Source organism: Diadema setosum, chromosome 9 (genome assembly GCF_964275005.1).
Source record: "Diadema setosum chromosome 9, eeDiaSeto1, whole genome shotgun sequence".
Classification (NCBI taxonomy): domain Eukaryota; kingdom Metazoa; phylum Echinodermata; class Echinoidea; order Diadematoida; family Diadematidae; genus Diadema; species Diadema setosum.
In genome coordinates this window covers 23229127-23253108 of record NC_092693.1, presented here as the reverse complement: position 1 = coordinate 23253108, position 23982 = coordinate 23229127, and positions in this window count along the sequence as shown.

Genomic DNA, 23982 nt, shown 5'->3' with positions numbered 1-23982 from the left:
ATGTTGATTATGAATTCAAAAGGCTGGTTTATTAATTGAACTACAAAGGTAATAGCTGTTTTGAAAGTAGTTCGATGCAAGTTCAAAACGCGATCGAAGTCATTGTCATACGTATAGGGGGAACTGATAGCTCTAGAAAACTTGTTTAGGCTAGTAAAGATTGCCGTATAGGCAATCTTTTAGAAAGTTTTGACTTAAGCCGTCTTTTGAGTATTTTGAGAAATTTAATAAAGAATTATTTGTTTTGATTATGTCAAGAATTAGTTTGAACTATGAGAATAAAAAGGCGCGGTTACCCAAACAATGTCGTAGTTCGATTAGACAGTCATGATGGGTAAAGTGAATTCATGACTTGACTAATCATTACTGAATTGATGATCACTTCTGTAAACCATCAGTTATGTCTTGTAATCGTAGTCAAAATTCTTTTGAGCGATGAGACGAAAACCAACAAACAAAATGCCGTGTATCATCGCTCGAGATTCCAACATTTGGCGTCACCCGACCAACAATAAGTGACAAATCAAATGGAATATTATTATGTGGGATAGCAGACTGTGTTACGATTTTTAAATGTTTCGAGCAATTTTTAAAAAAAAAAGAGAGAAAATCAGGCAAAGTTCAAGAAATTAGAAAAAAGCACGTAAATGCAGGCGATCATGTTTGATAATCAAAGTAAGAGATTACAATCGGCCGTGCGGATGTATATGATTGCCTTATTTACATGTCTGATTTCTGTAAACTATGTGATATTTAAATTTAAGTTCCCTTCCCTCCTTGATAGAAGTTTTGTTGGGTTTTCGCTATAGGCATTTATTAGGAAACGCTGTAAAAAACGACAACAAATGCCTAATATACATCAAGAGATGACATATATATACATGAAACACAAAAAATCTCTACGTTCTGATATAAATCAACTGCTTGTTTGTTTGTATGTTTGTTTGTTTGTTTGTTTGTTTGTTTTGAATTACCATGGTCTTTGTCGGGGGAAAGATGAAGAAAAGTAGTAGAGTGTATCACTCTCAAATCCGGATGATAGCGATAAGTGTGTATCCCCGCCCTTTCTATACAGGTACACGATTTAAGCTTGGAATGCTATTATAAAAGCCTGCATGTGTTACACGGAAGAACTGATTCCGTGATCACTTTTAGCCTTTCATAAAATTCACGTTTTAAGATGGTAACGATAGCTTGTAGGAGATAGAGTAAGTTAGCGTCACTGACTGTGGTTCTGAACACAAAAGGAGACTGAAAAATTCCTTTACAAATTAGCAGACATAATGCCGATCCTCCAACACTGTTGCTCCATTCCGTCACTGATTCTGCTATCAATGGCGAAGAAAGAATACTGGTTGCGTGATTATCCACCCCTTGATAGCAAGGAAGTTTACCTTTCATTGTTTAAGGCTTCGTTGATGCGGGGTTTACTCGGATACAAGGCGTGAACATTGCCGTCCGAGTTCTTTCATTCGAAATTCCTCAGAATACGCAATTCAATGGGCAATTAGCGCTGCTACTTGGCAAAGCTGTTAGCCAACCCAATTCTTTGCAGACTTGACCTCTCACATGTCAGCTACACGCAATACACGGCAAACAGCTATCATTACAAACATTCTGATTAAAAAACAAAACAAAATGAAGAAGCACACTTTTGAGTAGCGACACAGCTTTCTGTCCCTTTCTCAAATAGGTCCTACTTCTAAAAAATACACAGATGACTAGAGTCAGAATATCCTCCAAAGGGAACACGAGCTATCTGGGCATTAATAATGTTTGTCTTCCGATTTCTCTCCATGCCGTCACGGCCCAAACCATCATAAGAAATAAGGCAATAAATTTCATTAACCAGGGAATTAATAGAACGCATTACATACATTTGGCGAATTATCACACAAATTGTCGACTTTATAAAAACGAGAATAATTGACAACTTAGGCCCTACTATATCTCCAGAGATGAACTTTAAACAGCAAGTCACATACCAGGGAACGAAAGTTATGATTATTTGAACAAATTCATTAATGAGGCCAATTAATAACCGTTGTAAAAGTACGCACACGCATAAAAAGGTTTCGAGTTCGATATGTGATCATTGTATTAGCTCATAGATAAAGTATCATAAATTTTGCGTGATCGTTCGTTGGATTTTTTTTTTTTCAGTGCGATTTGTGCGTCATGTCAATCACCACTCACTGAAATGGAGTGCATGTATCAAACGAAACTCGCTGGTCATGCAATCAATAGCCTTGGTCAGCTCACTATTATTGCGTAATTCTATAGCCCTCGCCGCTTGGCCGCCGACGCCGCCGCGCGCCCCATGCTTTGTTTTGTCTTCAAAGGGGTCAAGAGCAATGCCTCATTAGCATACACCCTAGCAACGGAGGCGGAGTCTTGATCTGGCAAGAACAATAGGTGCGAAGCGCAACGCAAAGGCGAGTGTTCGAAAAAAATGTAACCGAAAAAAATTGTCTCAGAAAAGCGGTGATTTGGGACACTTGTACTCATTTTCACACGATGAAATTTTCTGTACAAACAGATAAAACATAAAGGAATCAAAATCCGTCATAAAAAAATTTCGACCCGAGTAGTGCTTCCCCTTCATTTTCGGCTCATTACGGGAAAACTCCCCGTGCGACTTATGACTCATTTTGTCGGAGCGCCACACATATTAGCTTGCTGGATAGGCAATCCAACCTGCATCAGAATCCCGACTGGTGGTATGTAAGTCTGAAAAATATGGATCCACCTCCCCCCCCCCCCCTCCCATTTGGCAGACCAGTTAAAAGTTAGTCTGAAAAGTGGGACTAATCCACTATACTTTTTGAGGCACAACAGTGAAAATTTAATCAAATCTGATAAAAATGAAAGAAGTTATGAAATTATGAAGTTTCGCTCTTCTTCATAGAACAGTTCTGGAACAGTCAATATGAATATGCAAATGATGAGTTGATGATGTCATTGTATCACAACTTGCCACATATGGTTTGTACAAAAAACTTGAAATTTCCAACTTCCCAAAAATACAATTATGCCCCAGTCTCAAATCTTAGCATTCTCTTATACTTTGATAGCAGAAATATTGAAGCTTTGCTATTTTTTTTTTATACGATCAATGAAAAATTGTGAGGTGATGACATCATTAGCTCACTCATTTGCATATTCATATCAACTCTATGAGAACTATTTTGCAGAAATTAGCAAAACTCCACAATTTCATAAAGTTCCCAAGTTTTATCTGATTTTGATCAAATGTTCACTGCTAGGGCCTAAGCAGTATAAAGAGACAAGAGGCCACTTTTTCAAGCAAGTTTTCGAACATCCTTGAGGAGGCTTGAAAATCTGCTTGCAGTATAAACAGGATATTAGAGTGTAATTCCCCCTGTTCAAACACAAGCCAGTTAATACCAAAACTTGATAAAGAAACGATGTATAAAGTATCATCGTATAGCCGACACACCGTTCAGACGCTAATCTCCACCGTTCTGGAAAACATCATATAGATGTGCAGTTTCTCAATGTGCATGCTGTTATGGTCATGAGTGATCGCAGGTATAGGGTCACCTTTCGTGCACACTCCCATTAAGCCCCGCTCAGTTGTACCGTTCTGTGGTCGCCATACGTTCTGACGCACAATGGACACAATGGAATTCTGATTCATTATCGAGTTCTAGTTCAAAACAATGCTTGACCTTTGACCTTTGACCTATATTGTACATTTTGCTACAAAATGCTACTCCTTCGCCATTTCTAACCCGATTTCGATTCCGTTTGCTGTATGTGATGGCACTAGGTGAGGGCTTCAAAACTTCTACACAGCATTTTGACCTTTGACTTCTTTGACCTTTGACCTTGATTTTTGACCTATATTGTACATTTTGCTACAAAATGCTACTCCTTCGCCATTTCTAACCCGATTTCGATTCCGTTTGCTTTATGTGATGGCACTAGGTGAGGGCTTCAAAACTTCTACACAGAATTTTGACCTTTGACCTTGATTGTTGATTTATATTGCACATTTTGCTACAAAATGCTACTTCCGGCGGGGACATATATTATGCACCGCGTAATTTCTACTTTTCCTTGTTGTTGTTTTTTTGCTGAAACTTTGCTTTAGTTGTCCTTAGGTGAAGACTGTGGTTTCACCACCCAAAAATAGCGTGTTTTCTGAGTCTATGCTGAGGCAATTAAAGTTTTTTTTTTAAATGTCAAAACAACATCATGTCCATCCTCCAAATGAGGAATACTTGGTAGGGATTCACCTCAATCAGCCACAACTTATTATCTGATAGTTTTCCCCCTGAATTATATTTGTATCTTATGCCAAACTGATGACATCCGGGCTGGTCCATTCTAGGTACAGTTGTCGAGGTCTGACCCGTCTGTGAAAATGGAAGACTTTGACTTGTAGTGTTTTGCAAGTCAGTCCCCATCGCCAACACAAATTCTTATGTGGACTGATCCATTTTTGTGAGCTGGTGCTAGGCTTAAGAAATAGTGTTGTTCTTATTGACCTAAAAATAGACTAACTCTTGTTCCCAAAGTAATATGTAGTATAGCTGTACCTCATAATCATTTAAGTAGTAGTAGTATAAGATTTTTGCGTCTGAATACCCTGTCTGTCACACATCCATTTTTGCCCCACCCCATACCTTTCATCACACGGGGACCTACCCGTACCCCCTTCCCATCTCAACCCCTCCCCTTTCTTCCCCTCCCCCCCCCCCCCCCCCCCATCAAAAGGAACAAAGGCAGGACAATGCTCTCTCTGTTCATTACATTTTTCCACCACCACTATCTCCTCCTCCTCCTCTTCCTCCTCCTCTGAAACAGATGCAGGGAGTCTGGTTTGTTAGCCAAAAAAGCTTCTCTTTCTCACAATGTTCTCAGAGGTTATTGGGATCAGGTACTCTTTCCCTTCATCACTCCACAAATGCACCTGTCTCCAGCTGTCACTATTTGCCTCACCTCCAAGATTCCAGAATGCCCTCCCCCCATCTCTCTCTTTCTGATGAACATGCAGATATAAATTGGCAATGTGGCAATATTTTCTTTGATTATAAGGTTTCAGGACAACCGTATATTTGCCTGAAATGAAATTGTCATTGTATGTGTAAGTTTACTGATGGAGAAACAAAGTGATTAAAATCGAATAGTCAGAATAGTACAGTTTCAGATCTGGAACAAAACACATCTATGATTTTAAATCTTATACATTTGGAGAAGAAGCAATTTTTTTTCTCCATATTTGAGTATGCAACTTAAAGAGATGGTACAGTATTTGTGGATAAGAAAATTGGGCTTTCACTTTTTTTTTTTGGCGAGATACCAAGAAAACACTTATGAAATAGCACAGAGTGTACCATTTTCAGAGGAATTCAAAGTTTATGTGATGAAAATTGGGTTTGGAATAGCTGAAACATCCAAAAACAAAGTAAATCAAATTGATCGTAATAAAATGTGGGTCCCACACTTTATTAGGCTCACTCTGTTTTGGATATCTCAGCCATTTCAAAATCAATTTTCATCAACTGAACATTGAAATCCTCATGGAATTACATGCTCTTTCATATTTTGTAAGAGGTTTTTCACTATCTCACCAAAAAAAAAAAAAAATGATAAAAACCTGAAATTATGTCTCAACCAAAACTACATGATCCCTTTAAAATAGGTAGTGATGCTATCATCTCACAAAGCGTTGTTAGTTCTATACTGTAAAATGGTGATGGATCCTAATCAAATGATTAATTGAGAACTATCGTCTGACCAGTCTATCCCCGCGTTCACATTGGTCCCCGCGACGCGGGGACAGCCATAAGAGATCTTATCTTTTTTACGACTGACCGTTCACATTGGTATCTCATCTGTCCCCGAGCTGTGGGGGCATTTTGGGGCTTGGAGCGAGCTCTGCCACTTGAATCCACATTATGGTTTTTGAGGAGAAAGTCCCACAGCTCGGGACTTTCCCTGCGTCGCGGGGACCAATGTGAACGCGGGGTGTATGCTATATGCAAGTCACCTGGGGCAAACCACATTAGGTCGCTATCATAATTATACTCTTTTTTGGGGGTGGGGGTGAGGGACCATGTCATGTGGCTAGCAATGTACTCTTGGCATGCGAGCGAGGTGGGATATTGCATATGTGCCAAAATTTGACTCTCCCACACGTGGGACCACGTAGGGACTACCATTCTTCACATTTCAACTAGTTGGCTGCAGTAAATGAAATGAACAGTATGGTAGCGATGTCATCAAAACGGACACTGGATTTGTATAAGTTCAATTTTTCTAGTGTTAGGGTTCTTATAGGGTGGTAAGTACAATACGTGTAGTAGACCTGAAGTTTGCAGATGTGAAGGAGCATGATCTAGAAAGACTTATCGTTGCGGAATAACTTCCACACCGCATGTCTGTGTGTGGTTGTTGCGAAGATTTGTGTTCAGCAAAAACATTAGAATCTTCAAAATTGTTTTTTTTTTTTCTCTGATTTTATGTCCGATTTTTGATGAAACTATAAGCATTCTTCTCAAATGATTTTATTCGATTCATTAAACAACGCTGCACACTGGCACTGGCCCAATGGTCCCTAACCAGTGAAAGTCACTGTTGGACCAGTAACTGTTTCAGGAATGGACCAGTAAAAAATGGAAAAGCTGGGTACCTACTGGTCCGACAGACAGGTCAGACCAGTAGAAAAAATGGGTTAGTGTGCAGCCCTGCATTAAAGCGACATTTGTAGTTTGAATGTGGTGTGGACATGCACTTTTACTATAGCCAAGATGGACATAATGGCAGGCAACATAGCTCAGCTGGACTTGAACAAGAGTCTCTTGATTTCAAGGCAGACAATCCACTGATGTCCGTAACCAACATGCCACTTTTTTCTTCCGTGGTAAAATGACAGCACCTTAGTAGAATGTCTCTTGACAGTCCTGTTGTGCATTTATTCTGCAAATAAGTTTTCTTATTTAGATGTATTCTAGAAACTATTTGGAATGGGAAGAAATCATCCATTCCACCTTATTTGAGATTGCAATCATAAGTCATAAATTCTGCATAGTACAGTGTGGTATATGACTCTGAATTCTAATACCTCAGTCCTGTAAAACAAGAAAATTTCATGTGCATGAAATTGTCACGAATTTAGCGAGGAGACAAGATTTGAAATAAAAATGCATGCAAATGTAGTAGTTTACACTGTATGCATTGAATGCCAATGGCAATTCATGAAAATTTCATACTGCAAAAATGCTGTTGTCTCCAATTTGTGATAATCTCATGCCACAAATATTTCTGTTTATGGTACATACTGTGATTTGTTTTATGTGGTTGCTGAGAAAGCAATGAGTGCTTGTAAGCAAGCAACCTTGCCTCCTATATATGACAGTTCGGATGACCACAAACACAGCGCGCATGGTCAACCAAATCGTATATCAGGCTCAACAGCGGTCTTTGAAAACCAAAAAAGCATACATGTAGCTCTCTGGCGATGTCTCACATGATTCCTAACAATACATTATTCGACAAGAATATCACACGTTACAATAAGAATTAAAGTCTGTGACATATTACAAAGATCATTGGAAATGCCAGACTTTTAAGTGTAGCAATCATGATTGAAAAATGGCTAAACTTCAGATGCAATTATCTTGAGATATTCCCACAAGAAAATTGCATGTACGATGGCTTGGATGACCGCCAACGAATTGTGTTACAAACAAAAATTGGGGGATTGTAACCTCAGTTCTGATGAGTGTTACAACCACACAATCCATTCCCTATTTTCTTCTCTGCAGCTTTAAAGGGTCTGGAACAATATTTCATGTTACAAATAGCTGATAAGAGGTATAATTGTACCTTGAGACATGACAGCCAGTCATGATGTATCCATGATGATGGGGAGGAGGGAACATTTCAGTTTTACAGGATGATATTGAAGTACAGAGGCATTTCTTCTCTTATACCTTTGCTGTTCATTCAATGCTACTAATTTTTGTATAAATTTATGCGGTCTTGCCATCTTGAGTCTTTAGGTGAATCCTCACTAAGTAGGGCATGTGTTCAGGTACATGACTGTTCATGATTAATGAGCAGACATTTTTCTAGAGCATAGGGTCAAAGTTGCCCCGACACTTTGAAGATAAGAGAGTGTGCATTCCAAGAAAGAATCTTAAAACGTGAAAGGACATGCGATAAAACAAGTCTGCAACAAGGCGGGTGAATCTTGCTGCAAACATGAACATTTATTCCCCTCCCCAAACTGTCCAAAACATGAAGATTATAAAAAAGAAATAAAGGAAGAAAGGGCAAACAAAGGTAACTATACTCACTACACCTGTTAAATTGCGCTTACAAGAGTGACAGATATGAGCAATGGAGCAAGCATCGACTACACCAGAAGGATTTCTATGTACATTCTGAACAGCATTTAAAGGCATTATCTACCATTTGCAGATGAAATGAAAACTCGGCTTTATACCCCTTTCATAAACTCATCCTCCTATTATCCGCATAAGAATAATGCGGACAATTCAATAAAAAATGCGTTCACAAACTCTGAAAATAATCCGCATTATTTTTACGAGCGCCCGTCCTGGAAAAGGCGGATAATCGTCATGGTGACTGCACACGTCCCTCCTGCGGGAAAGACAGGTGACGTTTGACCGCACCCCGGCAATTATCCGCATTATTTGGGTTTGCGTTCATAAACTCAAAATCTGGTCCCGATGCTGCTATTATGCGGATAATAGAAGGGTCGAAATAATGCGCATTATTCTATCCCCGCTCCGATTTTACGACCAAATGTTGCGGATATTATCCGCATTATTGAGTTTATGAAAGGGGTATTAGTGCTTCAAAATAGCCCTAAATGTGAGTTAGGGATAGAAACAACCAATGTAGATAGTAGAATGAATGTTAAATATTGTTAAATATACAAAATGTGAACAATAGTGATAATGTTTGCAGAATAAATCGTCTACAGTTATTGTTTATTGAGAAAAATGGTGATATCTCCTTATGTTTTAGGCTTTATAGCAAAATTTTTATATGGTAGGATGTTTTGTGATACAACTGACCTACACATATGCATGAAGTGCGATAACTCCAACATTTCTTAAATCGCTGCACCCAATGGTAAACTATACCTTTAAAACTTGCCTAGAATGCACCCACCATTGTTTGTGGGCTTACCACCACACACACGTAATCACTCCTCTGCCAGAGACAAATGCGTCACAGCCTTGGTTTGCACATTTACAACATGAATAAAAGCCATTCAAGGCTGCTTGTGACAACATCTTATTTGTTTCACCTTGTTTGTATAGTCCACCTGTTTTTATCCATTTCTGCCACTTTCTCTCTCGTTCTCACCCCCTCTTTTATCAATCTCCTGCCTTCTCTCATTCTCTTCTCCCTTCTCCCTTTACCCAAAACCCTTTAGCCCCCATTGCTGTCCTCAGCAGTGACCTCACCAAATTTGGGTGGGCGCAAGCGGGCACCTGTCACACCACTTCATACCAAATTATGGATGGAGAAGGAACAGGGCTGTTGAGGGGGGTTACCACGGTAACAGGGTTACTCCGAGATGATCTATCCCAGTGGTGTCTGAAAGTGGGCTTGTCTCAGGACTAGACTCTTGATATTCAGAGGGGGTGGGAGTTTTGAACCTTCTCCAAAAACACCTGCAAAAACTAATCAATATTTCATCACTGTTGCCATTATGGTGATTGTAGTCATTAGTCTTATTATGGTTGTCGTTGTCAATATGAGCAGTTTCATCTTCATTTTGAATATCAGTGCAATTATTTTGCAAATGATAGGCCTATGTTTCACAGTGATTTTTGTTACAAGGCTTGTAGCAAAATTTGGCTATAAACAAACATAAGTTGAGAAACTCCTACGAGTCTCTGAAGAAGATTCTCTCAATCAGTGGTTCAGTGAGCAGTGTCCGGGCACTAGCATTGGTATTCTATATTTTTTTCCCCAACCGGTGTATCTCAAAATAATTACATGTATATTGTTATAGAATAGTATATAATTTACTCATTATTTGTCTAGCAATCCATGTCCGACAAGCTATGCTTTTTAGTGGATCACTATTTTCCATAATCGAATTTATTTTCCGCTCTCCCACTAAGTATTTATACAGTGTTTTCCTAAATATTGTACATGTTATATGTTGTTCTATAATTTGTCTCGTATATATATTACATGAATCTTTTGCAAACGTTTGAACAATATTTCATCACATGTATACTTTATACTATGTTTTTTTGATTTTCGATGATTGGAAATAAACTCTGATTGAATTGAATTGAATTGAATCTCGCTTGGGCTTGCCTCTTGACTAGTGACTCGACTCTCTCTCTCTCATCTGATGACTCTCTGCTGTTCACTTTGAATTTGATACAGTCTTCTTTTTTGTATGGCATAATGTACATGGTTGACCACTTTGCCGACTATTGCTAGTCACCTGAGGTGAACCACAAGAGGTCAGCATCATTTGCCTGTTTTCTGGTGTGATTACTGTAAAAGTAGAAATTTTCTCACATTTCGCACGACAAGTTACTCGCACAAAAAGAAAAGCATGCGAATATCTTTGCTTGCTACATGTATATATCCCAGTGGTTCATTTCTTGATTTTGCGGAATTAAAAACATGTGAAACTCATGTTATCCAGGCGAGCATGAAAAATTACTCATAAATTATCCACTCTTACAGCATGTAATGGACCACTTTAATACTGGATTAACACCCTGCTCTTTGTGATCAGTGAATGAATCCAAGTTGGATCTTTTATGTGCATGAGTAGTGACATACAGAGGACATCCATTTGATGTTCTATCTGAGGGACAAAGTGTTTTTGCCTCATACTGGATAGGGAATGGCATGATTTCACACAACAATGCTCTGCAAGATTCAATGGGAACTGAACCTGAGCCAGTTAATTGCGAGGTATACATGCTACCGACTTAGTCACATTGTCTCAAATGATTACACTGCTCCCTTCCCTTGCATTCACTACCAGTGAGAGTGCCTTGGGCGGAGGCTATCCCCAGGTTAACATCAGAGAGGAAGCAGCAGGCAGGTCTGCATAGCGACAGGTCTGCGTAAACGAAATTTGAGATGTGACTTGAAACACAGCTGCACGCTTTAACCACAGTGCACTGGTCAAAAGAGGAATGTGATTAGTGGTTGACTCCTGAGAGAAGTAAGAAATTGTAAGGAAGTTAGAAGTGTAGATGAGATAAGCCGTATTCTGCATCATATTATATTGTTTCACGAACTTTTCACAAAGGGATGTAGCTTTTGACCGGGAAGAGGGATAGGCCAAAGTATGCATCTGTCAAGATATGTACAAATTGTACCACTTGATTGGATGATGCTTGGCATATATCTTTTTAAAAATTCTGTTGACAAATGAAGGAGTCATATGCAGCTGATTATGTGAAATGGCCAGAATTGGATATTGCGGCCCATTTTTGCAAATAAAATAAACAGATGCATAATATTTGTTATGCTGGCAGTCATATTAGTAGTGTCAATTTTTCTGTGGTGTCCATTCTCATTTCAAATTACCTTGCAAATAAAAGTTTCCCATGAAGTTGGTAAAAGTGGTACTTTGCCTTGTGATTTTTCTTGAAAAGTTTGGCTGAAAAATTTCATGCACTTTCACATCAAGCGAAAATAGCGCAATGAAAAATGTTTTCACAAATATGTGGCTTGATGTGAATGCTCCAATGCTTCATTATTTGAAAGTGGAATGAAAAAATCACAGTCTATGTGTGAATGATAAGAATAAAACATGACTCGCCGCATGTCCTCCTCCAAAAACAAGTTCTGTCTGGCCCCAAATATATTACAAAACAGATGGAGAGCGACTCGACGCCTTCCTCACACAGAGTTGCCGATATGTCTTACTCTCCAAACTTTAACAATTTAAACATTTTTTGTGTGTCCTATTTTCATTTCCAAAATTTTTATTGATTTCTTTCTGTGATTTTTTTGTTTTGTTTTCATACAAAGCAACATTACATCAGGATGGAATTTATAGATAGGGGATAGATGTATACTTGATCAATGTTGGGTAATGTTTACAGTGTACACTTTCATGCTTCAAAGATGAAAAGGAATATCAATTAGGACTCTTCACGTCCTCTACGTACGCATTTGTCAATAGGAATCTTGTTGAAAATCTTTCAACAGGGTTTTCAGTGATGCACCGACGTAAGACATTTGATATGTATCCATTCTCACACTTGTCATTGTTAGTAATTTTTCACCAGCAGCTATTAAACCACAATAAGCTTCTTTAACACAGCCATGAAATGTGTATTGGATGTACACAGGTCATTGTCACATCGTACCTTTAAGCATTGTATTAAGGTTGTGCTGCCACCATTTTCCTTTGTGACAAAACATACCTTGTACAGATATGAATCTGTTTTGTTTATAATCACGGCCCCTAAAAAATTGCAGCAATTTGCTTTATCTTCTCCAGGAGGTTCTGATGGTAACCATACGCTGGCTGGGGTGAGAGAAAACCCAGGGCAAGGAGAAAAATCTCAAGGGGAGACCAGGGAACTGCCTTGTGCCCCTTTCAGACCTAAATATACCCGTTCAGTGTCCGTCGAATTTGCTGTTATGAATCATTGGTGATGAATTTCTCCTCCAACTGCTCCGACTGACCGAGAGGCTCATGGAAGATCAGTACAAGCACCACCCAGTTGGAGATCACAAGCATCATTCCAGGTAACCGATATAAAGCTAGCCATCCACACATTGCCTCAACCATACGGGTATAATTCTACATCATACATGTTCTACATCATACATTTTCGTTGCTAAACCCCTGATTCTACAGATTTTTTTTTTCTCATCGGCAACTGGTCGGAAGCGAAGTTTGTTGCTTCAGGCCATCAACCGAGATGTATCGAATGACAGTCTGATGAATCCGTCTTGTGTTGGTGGACCGTCAGGTCAGTGTCAGACGTGCCAGGCATGATCCAATGAGGCAATTTAATGTCCAGTGAGGATTACACGTGACCTGTCTGACACTGACTAGATAGTCAACAAGCACAGGTTGAGCGGATTCATCAGACTGTGATCCGAGCTTTGGTGGGTGGCTGGAAGAAACAAACATACTTCTGACGAGTGACCAATGAGAAGAAATCTCTGTGAAATGGAGGTATAAGCAGCATTCATGAATTCATTGTTTTTAACTGTGAGAGTTCTCAGACAATTGGTCTACAATTGAACAATTGGTCACCCAATGGATAATGAGGGTTGACTCTTACACAATTTCCATCCGTCTTTGTCGATGTTCAATTTAGAGCTATCTGGCAAGCTCAGATGGAGAAACTTCAGAAAAAAAAGTGGGTCTGAAAGGGGTTCAAGGAGGTGAGAGATAGGACAAGAAACATAGTATTATGTATTGAATAAGATGAGTTTGGAGACCACCAAGTTTTCAGGGTTGATAAGGCCTGGCATCCATGTGATTAATGTCAAGTTTTGGTCACCACTCTCAGTCAGAGAGACTGCAGATGGTTTCGTGGCTGGAACCTGGAATAGGCAAGCTTGTTTTTTTACGCTCCCTCTCTCTTCTTACGTATATTTCCTGCGTAGACAAGCATTGTCTGCAACCTTACTCACTAGCATAGCTTTATCAAACTTTGATAGAAATAAGAGACACTTTGTGATTTGAACAGTCAATCAAATGCTACAAGAAGCCTGTTGATGTCTTATGCTGTAGATCTGTTACATCAGCAGAAAACTCAGGGCTGCCTTAAAGGGATTGAATAGTTTTGGTTGAGACCTAATTTCAGGTTTCTAACATTTTTTGGTGAGATAATCAGAAACCTCTTCTAAAACATGAAAGAGCATGCAATTCTATGAGGAATTCAACGTTTATTTGATGAAAATTGGTTTTGAAATGTCTGAGATATCCACAAAAGAGCGATTCCAATAAAGTGTGGGACCCACACTTTATTACGATCGCTTTGTTTTACTTTGTTTTTGGAAGTTTCAGTCATTCCAAACCCGATTTTCATCAAATAAACTTTGAATTCCTCTTAAAATGGTAAGCTCTGTACTATATCAGAAGTGTTTTCTTGGTATCTCGCAAAAAGTTAAAAGCCAAATCTCATCTCCACCAATACTGTACCATCCCTTTAATGTCTGTTATCCATTCTTGCTCTGCTACTTCTCCTCATCCATAGTCAGAGTGAAATTTGATAAAGGTCAATGCCTCTGTGTAACTCAATTTCCATCATTTGTACTGCACTCGCTGTGGGCTGCTATGGCAGGTGGAGTCACCTGAGAAGTTGATGACCACCATCAACTAGATCTCAGAAACACTATGCAATAGCTGCTGAATATCCCAAACGCCCTAAAAATGTACTGTCAACAGTGATATCTTGGCAGATTTCTGTGAAACAGCCGAGTGTTAGATATCTGTTCAAGCACATTTCACCTGCACTATGTATGAATTTGCAGGAAATTGGTACTAGATCAATGTTCTCTGTGATGTTGCCTGTTCAGGAGCATATGTATTGCCAAATAAAGTTATGTTTCCAGTTGGGGGTGTTTCATAAAGCTGTTCTTAAAGTTACGGACGACTTACGAGCGACTGGTGATCAGTTCTTGTATTGAATTATGGAAATTCTGATAAGTACAGCACATCAGAACTGATCACCAGTTGCTCGTAAGTTGTTCGTAACTTTACGAACAGCTTTATGAAACAGGGCCCTCGAGCTCACTTGCAAAATTCACCCATCAAGAGTTCAACAGTTACTGACATACACAGTCAATTGAAATTACTTGCTGTTCAACAGATCAATATCAGTATTGATTCATAGTCGATGTTTTGTCTTTAGAATATCCACTGGCATCGTAAGATCTTTATAAAAAAAAAAATAGAAAAAAGCTTTTAAAAATTCTATCATTTCTCACAGTCATGAATCTAATCTCCCATTCAGATATCTTCCCATGGAGGGAATAAGAAGTGGAAGAAGATAACCTCATCACTATTTCATTTTATTTTGACAATATTTGTATTTTAGCTGCCCACCATTGGCCGTGTTTCCAGCCTTTGTTTCTATTGTTGCCTGCAATTTGTCAGTGGCACCTTGCTAGGTGTTGCAATGCAGAGTGACAAATCCATATAACCTAAAGACCAGATTAAGATTTAGATATGAGAAGTGTTTGCTACTGATGTGAAGGGCGATGAAGCAGTAGAGATGGGTTTTCTTTGAGCATATATATATATATATTTTTTTTTTTCGTCTTGGCAAATCGACATAATAATCCTAGCCATAGTTATTAGGCTAATTTTGGAGCTACATTGCCCTTGTAATCAGCAACAACCAGGAGTATGTTCTGTTAAATCTAGTAATTGGACCGGGAAACTCGGAATGTCTTGCCTTTCAACATATAAAAGAAAAATACTGTAAAACCAGAACTTTTTGCATGCATTTTTCTTTCATGAATTTTGCGAAAGCAAAGATTGGTGAAATTGAAATGAATGCAAAAGTTCTCATCTTCGCTATAATGCACTGGATGCCAGTAGCAATTCACAAAAAGTTCATGCCCCGAATATTTCTTGCTTTATAGTATGACACTCATACAGACTAGTGTTCAGACTTGCATATGACTGATCATTTTTGATTGATCTATATTGGCATTTGTTTATGTTGCATTCTTCATGGCTTCTACTACAGACCCACCATAAAACTGGATATCTGTCTCAGGATCTACAAGTTCATCTAGATACATGCAGGCTAATCTAGACTCCATGGAATATTCTTCATCGTAGTGTGGAACAAGGTAACCATATTTAGACAATTATTTGTTTGTTTGTTTGTGTGGTTGTTTTCTCAGGTGGCCTTTTTTTTTGTCCGTCTCACGATCCCTGAGTTGATTTTTCGTAGTCCTTTTTGCACTTATTTCTTTAACCCTGTTGGAATGAACTACATGTGGCAGCCTCCATGCACAAGTTTGTGAGTGCATGTGTTGGGTGTTCATATGCAAAAATTACATCTGTGTTGTTCTTGTATCATCCTACTGTGCAATCTAATCTCCAGTTACAGTGTGCAACACACTGCATCCTCAAGTCAGTAATGGTCAATGTTGCAAGAAACACGTAGGTGTTTTGAGAGTTAGCAGTAACTTGACACCCAAAAATATAAATGCATTGCATGCGTTCTTCATAGTCAAAAGTTCCATTCACATATTCATTAGACAGGTGAACGTTATACACAAGGTCTTTAACAGGGCTTTTCTCTCCGCGGGATTTTTTCAGTGGCCGCTATAGACCGGTTACCGCTAAGGCAGGTTTGACTGTAAATCTTTGATTCAGCTGTCGAGGCTCCTCGTTATGTGCTGTTATGAGATATAATCTAGTATATTGACAATAAAAGAGCCCATCTAATAATTGTGCTGTTGATGCCCCTAGATGCACTGTCGATCAAGTGCAACAAGAACAAAGTTGGTAATGTCTTTGTGATATTTTCCTTGTGTCTGAGAAATTGGTTTTCGTTCATAAAAAAAAAGTGACTTCAGTGACTTTTCCATAAAAGGAAAAAGATCAGCTGCGAAACAGTAGTTAAAAAAAAGCCGCAAATAGTGCACATCCAACAAGAAATTTGTGGTTTGATGATTCAGTTAACTTTTTTTTTGTTTACTCTGAACTGAAAATCCATTTGTTCGTGTGGTAAACATGCCCTGCATGTACACCCGGAAGTTCAGGGTTTTCTTAAAGATCAACTTACACTCGTTAAAGTGTTCTCTTTTTGACGTATCACCAATCAAGTATTTCTTTTTTGGCAGGAGTAAGATGACTCAGTTATCACCTGAGATGAATATCTTTGCACACCTGGAATCTGTTGAAACCATCATAATGGTGTTCAACAAGAAATTTGAGTATGGCGTTGTCCAAGAGAACCATGTTCAAACCTATTCCAAACATTCTATCGTGACGGAAGTTTAAGCTAGATTCATGGTTTCTATCAAAAAAAAAGGAAGAGTCTTTATTCTGCACTGCTCTCATCATTTTCATACCAGCTTCATTGAACAGTGAATCATGCAATGCAGAAATACTCTGAGATACAAATGTATGTTATTGAAAACAATGGAAAGTATGTCCCCATTGTTATCAATCACAATTGTCGCGGGAGAGAGGAAGAAAAACAACCAGAAAAAATATGACAGATGTTAAATTCATTGCCCCTCGGCCAAAGTGGAGTTTTGTTTCCGGATAATTAACGTGCCATCACTTTGCCATGTGTAGGTGTAGACAGTTGGCGATCTGATCTAAGCTATGTGTTTAGTTCTATTTTGGGGTGTGTGTGAGAGAGACAGAGACAGAGACAGAGACAGATGGACATACAGAGATAGTTAGACAAGTCCAAATTTAGTTGAGAGTGCATATATGCAAATAAGTACTGTATGTGGTCAAAGGAAGAAAACAAAATGAAATTTTAAATAATTGTGAAGGAAAAAGTTGATAAAGGAGAGAGTGAGGGACAAAAAAGGGGAGAGGGAGTGAGAGGGGGAGAGAGAGAGAAAGAAAAGGAGAGATTTCTTTGTTTTTCCCCCGTGCCAATCGAAGGTGCTGAGGATGTCGTGTTTTCGTTGCCGGCGCTGGGAGCCAGCTGGCAAAGAAATTTGGCGGTGAGAATGTGAAGCGCAGGTGTGGGGTAAGCCAGCGGAGGCACGCAAACACTTACTCCAGCCATTATGAAACTGATGTTAACCAGGCAAACCAGAAAAAAAAAAGGGGAATTTGTAAGCTTCGTGTAACAAACAAGTAACCGCGTTGTTTCACTTGCCTATATTGCTAAACACTTTAATGCACTTTATCAGTGCATTTGACTGCGTGTGCTATTTGAGAGTACATCTTTGGTTTTTTGACAAATGAATTTTTAATGGCAGTGCATGGTGATAAGAATCAAGCAAGCCACGCGAATATTTGAGAAAACGATATCGACTGGCATAAAAGATTATTTCAGATCACAGAAAATGAGCAGGTGATAAGTGTAAACCTGTATATTAATCCGTTGAGGATGGCTTGATTTTGCTACAACACGCATTTCCCATAGACGCTTGCCCGAGTATGCTCGGGACTCGTCCTCAACGGGTCAAGATTATCTTGTAGGTAGTTGACCTCGTATTTGTGACCATTGTTTGGAGAGAGAAATCTTGTAATGACAACACTTTTATCTACTGTCAAATAAGCAACAAAATTCAGGAACAGATTCAATGTGATATTCTCGGACTACTGTCGTTAGCCCTCCACAAAACACCTGGTTGCCTAGCAAAACAGTTCACCTACAATACCATCATGTTCAATTAATGCCATTTTGGAAACTTAGGTTGCATTTATCAACTTTCCATGTCTGAAACACATTCAATTCCCACTATCAATCAAAAATGCCTGTAAATATCTTTTAAATAACATTTCTTGAGTTGTAGCATTTATTGTCTATGCCATGAGTCGATTGGGAGGTCTTGTCACTGCGCAGCGCCATTGTGCAGTTTGACGCGGAGGAGAGGTCAAGTGAAAATGTTAAAATGTCACAATCTTTTCCCCATATTTTGATGTTTGGATGTTACCAGTTAGTGATCATTTGAAGAATTGTAACCATTAGGTCGGCGGGTAAGGGTCAAAGGTCAGGTGAAAATGCTCAAATTCCTGAATATTTGCCATCTTAAGCAATTTAATAGCCATCCATACAAATGAAATATAGTTTAAGAAAAGTAGACACTCGACACATTTGTGACAAAAATGTCATTTCAATTTTTTGCCAGTTATGCGAAACTGTCGCCTCACGTTGTCAAGATGAACTCTAGACCCATTGGGAAAACCATGCAAATAAGGAAGAGGCATATCAGTTGCCATAGTGACATTTTAAATTTTGATTTTAATAACTTCATTTATTTTTTTCAAGTTCATTTTTCAGTGCAGTTGGTATCTTGTGTCGTCTGTAATTTCCTGCTTCCTTTCTGATCTTCTCGCTCTCCTTGTCTTCTGCTCTCATCCATTCATGCTTGGCTTGAAACAATAAACAGCATGCATGTGAACATGTTGCCGGTGAGATTCCCAAGTTTATCCCGGACATTTACCAGGTGTGTTTGTTGATTTAGGAAAGAAAAAAAAATGTGGACATATGGCACAGCTGTGACCACTCTGGTTCCATGGCAGAGATTCATATGGATGAAATCATGGCATTTTCCTCTTTAAAGGATATTCAAGGTCCATGCTTAATTTGGGCCTGAGAGACAAAGATTAAAAAAAAAAAAGCCATGCAAAATAGTGTAAGCATTATCATAAGTAACCAGATGATAAGTATTTAGAATCAAAGTTTCCCCCCCCCCAAAAAAAAAAAAAAAATGTTTGCATAAAGCATTAGTAAAACCTAAAATCATTCAAGCAAACTAGATGATGTGAATATATTCACCTTCACTTTGAAGAGTAACACAGAAACTGTGCAGAGAGAAGTGATTTCAATAATACAATGTATGCAACCATATCAGGAGATGGTGTGCGATGTATGTAGTAGCAGTTGTAATTACATTTTATGTATTGGCAGTTCAGTCTTTAGTTGTAGCACACATTTTGAAATGAGTATGTTGTGTAAGTATTTAAGATTAATGGATAAGTAAGACATTAGGTGAGACCAATTATTGAGCAAGGCATCTCATATGATAATGGTATTTTCTTGTTCAAATGATTGTCATATTATTTCCAGTTTCATTTTACAATCTATTGAGAGAAAGAAAACAAAACAATACTGCGTGCACATTCTGTGTTTGTAGCTTTTGAATTTTCTTTATTTCAGTTGGTTAGATAACATTAGATTTTAATGAATTGTTATGACAGGGTAGATTGTTGTGGTTACAATGCCATCTGAAGAGACATTATGTATGCAAAATTTGTTTGTCAGATGTTTTTCCACCCGTCTGTAGTTTGAAAGCAACCGTAATTTGTGAAAGTCATTAGCTGGCTAGCTATCTGAAAGTCCTTCTGACCCAAGACAGTATAGACAGATGTGATTACAAACAGATTAGTGCGGATGACTTCGATGTCATTCGCCGCCGAAAATCTGGCGCGATTCGTCGAAAGCGACGCCAGGAAATCTGAAACTGTGACAGGAAAAGAAACAGAACTATTCTGTGTCAGGTCCCTTACCATGGCAAAGCTATTTGCAGAGTCGCAAAGACAAGTGGATAATGGGGGCAGAGTTGATGACAATGGCATTTCTGTGGATCCTGGATGTATGAAGTCCATTATGACGTATGTGACAATGTAACAACAGTGCAATGTCAGCACAAACCCAGCAGCTCTGGCCCAAGTTAAACACCATATGGAACCAGATCAGAAACTCAGATTTGATGTGAGAAAGAATATTTTATGTGCAACACGACCCTACATAGTACATCAAACTTGCATTCACGTTCCTGGAGCAAGTTATCTGTAACATACAATTTAAACAGAATTCTGTATGACCCGTTATCACATTATCCTAATGAAATCACAATTCAAGACAGAAGCAAGAAATAAAACAGTCAAAAGAGTTTAATATCTTAACCTGTTTCCTTTCCTTTGAGCTTCTCAAATTTCCAAGATTTGAATACTCGGCATATTTCACAGTGTTATTTTTTAATATTTTAAGAATTTAGTGAGTCAACTTATATTCGCAAAATTTGCAAAAAACAATGCCTCCCGTAACTGCTTTTATGCATTTCACATTGTCTTCAAGATGTGAAATCACAAACTTTTCTGCTGAAAAGGTGATAATACTTTCCTCTCATTCCGTCAGTGTGGTTCTCAACTGCAAATTCAGCCATTCGTGAACTTGCCTTAGTGTCCATCTGTGTGGAAAATTATACTCACGAAAGTATATGGTGTAGAGAGTACCCTTCACATAAAACCCAGTACTTGCTTGGAGTTAGTTTATGTATATGAAAAGTCTCACAAGCCTGCCATAGACGTGCGCACAAATCTTTGCTAGATGTCCTGCGTTATGGAGTACCATTGCAGTAGTAGTATCTCATCAGTGATGATGTACAAGGGGGAAATGGATTGTTTTTGGCAAATTATTGACCACAAGAGCAGAATTTCTTTGATATATTAATGTAAAAAGTAGTTGGAGAGCTGCGACACAGTGACATCATCACCTGATGCGGAACCCTTTCTTCAAGATGATCGTATCTACTGCAGATCTCAAGAATTGCAGTTACCATGACAACAACTTGAATGCCCACAACAGATTTAAAGGAAACCAAAACCCAAAGAGCAGTGTGGATTAAGTGAAAGCAGCAACATTATTAGAACACATCAGTGAAAGTTTGAGGAAAATCGGACTATTGATGCAAAAGTTATGAATTTTGAAAGTTTTTGTGTTGTAAAGACTGGATAAGGTGACTACTTCAGTTTATGAGATTGTAATTTTACATTTGTATACTTATGTAATACTGTGTATGTATATTTTTCACTTTTGTAAAATCATTTGTAATTCAGCCCCTGGCTGTGATCAATGATTTGTTGAATAGAGATACCATTAATGATAATAATAATAATAATAATAATAATAATGACATCATGTGTGGACTACATTATAAAGAAAATATAAAGAAAATTCAACATATTTTCACTTTTCTGCCTTAATGAAAGAACACTTGACTTACCTTTTTCAGAAAGCAGGGGGAATGATATTACCTTTAACATATGTGAGTAATAAGTTGATGGAATGTGTAATTTTCATGAAAAATGATTTTTTTTTTTTGCATTCTTCTTTTATTTTCTTTATATTACTAATGTTCTACTAATGTTGCTGCTTTTACTCAATCCACACTGCTCTTTGGGTTTTGGTTTCCTTTAATGTTCCCTGGCCTGCTGTCATTGTAACTGAAATTACTGCAGCTGACATTAACCCGTTCCAAACTGGATTCTGAAATATCCTTAGACTAAATACACAAGCCACCAGGTTCCCGGATGGAACGGGTTAATTGCAAACTCCTTTATTGAAGGGTCCCTGATCTGCATATCATGAGTGCCAGAAGTAATAGTAATACTGTTTTGTGACAACATGTGCAACCTTGTAGCCTCTCATCACCTTCTCATTATTTTCATGTCCAATTTGATTGAACATTCTACTGCCCTGTCTGTATTTTACTACATGAATTGAAGTCAATATGCATTTTAATTATTTCTCTCCCTCTTAGATGTTTTCATAATTAGTGGGTCAAGAGCTACTCCACCAACCAAGGATTTTTTTCAAATTAATGTATTCTTGCATAAAGTTGTTTTGATTCATCAATTTGAATAGATACGCAGTACTCACTGCATGTTGTATGGATAGATCCAGCAGTGCCTGTCGGCAGCAGAAACTTGAAGGCCTAGTGGATATGATGCCTGTCTAGTACAATAATCAGGAGATTGTTGGTTCGAATCCAACCCTAATATGTATGCCCATGTTTTGTTTTGTTTTTTTCAAATCATAGCTACTACTAAAACATTGAATAATCAGTACTTATGTACGTCGACGAAGGGCAATTTATCATATGGGGCCTAATAGAAGGATTTGTCTTACTATATTATGGACAATTACATGTATGATTACTAAGTTTGTGTCATCTTTACTTGATCAGAATGCATTTTCACTTTCAAAATTTTCCATGGGAAAATTCCAACTTAGCCAGACTTGCTGTCTGAAAGTATTTTCTGCTCTTAAAAATGGATGCCATTTCTATATTCTGTGATATTAAAGTGCTATCAAAAAGAGGCATTCATTCATTCAATGTGGAATTTCAATTATCATGGATTGGAAAAAAGCTGGATGGAGGGTGGGGGGGGGGGGAAGGAGGGGTATCCTAGTGAGGGAGCTATCACGTTGAAAAGGTTAAAAGACCAACGGCTTCACGTGTCACTCAGGTCTCCATCCATTTGCACGAATTAGTTTCTCATTTTCGAAATCAGTGCAAATATTTCATCATGGGGCACCCAAGCTCCCCTTAGGTAAAGCCCAGTCAATAACTCCATCATTTAGCTCTGTCAAATATCCCTCAAAGTCAGGAGTTGATAGAGAGACATGGGAAGAGAGAGAAAGAGAGAGAAAGAGGAACAGACAGACAGACAGACAGGCAGACAGAGACAGACAGAGGCCTATTCAAGTGCTCTTCAGGCATATGCATAAAAGACCTAAAAATAATATGAGATACTGGACAGAGATTCCTTACCCCCCCCCCCCCCCCATGTCTTTCCCTTTTCAAGCTGTACAGCAGGTACATGATACACAATTTTAGCTGTGCTGAAGGGGGGGGGGGGTGGAGTGCAGTGCATTAACTCTGTGAAATTACCTTAATTTGTAGACAACAGGTTGATTCATATTTGACTATGAGGCCAATATGTTATTCAAACGTGAGAGAGAAAATGATTGTGAAAGCATGTAATTTTTCATATTCCTCAACAAATCAGTGGACTAATAAGAATGTTTTTCCTTGTTGTTGGTGACCTATAAGACAAAACAACAACAAAGTTCATACATATCAAGCCATGTCGGTAGCTTGGCAAAAATAAAAAAAAAAGACACTTTTAATCAGCAAACTGAAATCGTATTCCGAGCCGTTTCATATGTGTTAATTTTCACACTGGCAAGTTTTAACAGAAAAGAACTTGTAGTGAACCAAAAATTAAGTCTGTCATATTCTTGCTTTCAGATCTAGTGGAATATATGTGATTGATAATTCAAAACACACAAACTCTCCTCAGACAGTTAATTCTTGGCTCAACTTTTGGTTAACTTTTGACTACAGACACTTCTCGGACATGCAGTCGCTGATGACATGGCTGACAGCCACTCGTACACGAGATTTTGCGACATGTGACGTGGTTGGTGTGCAACCATGGGAGCTTTAAATCCCCAGCATCTGCCAAAGTCATTGCAGTGCATTAAACATACCCCGCATAATACCAGAGATCTC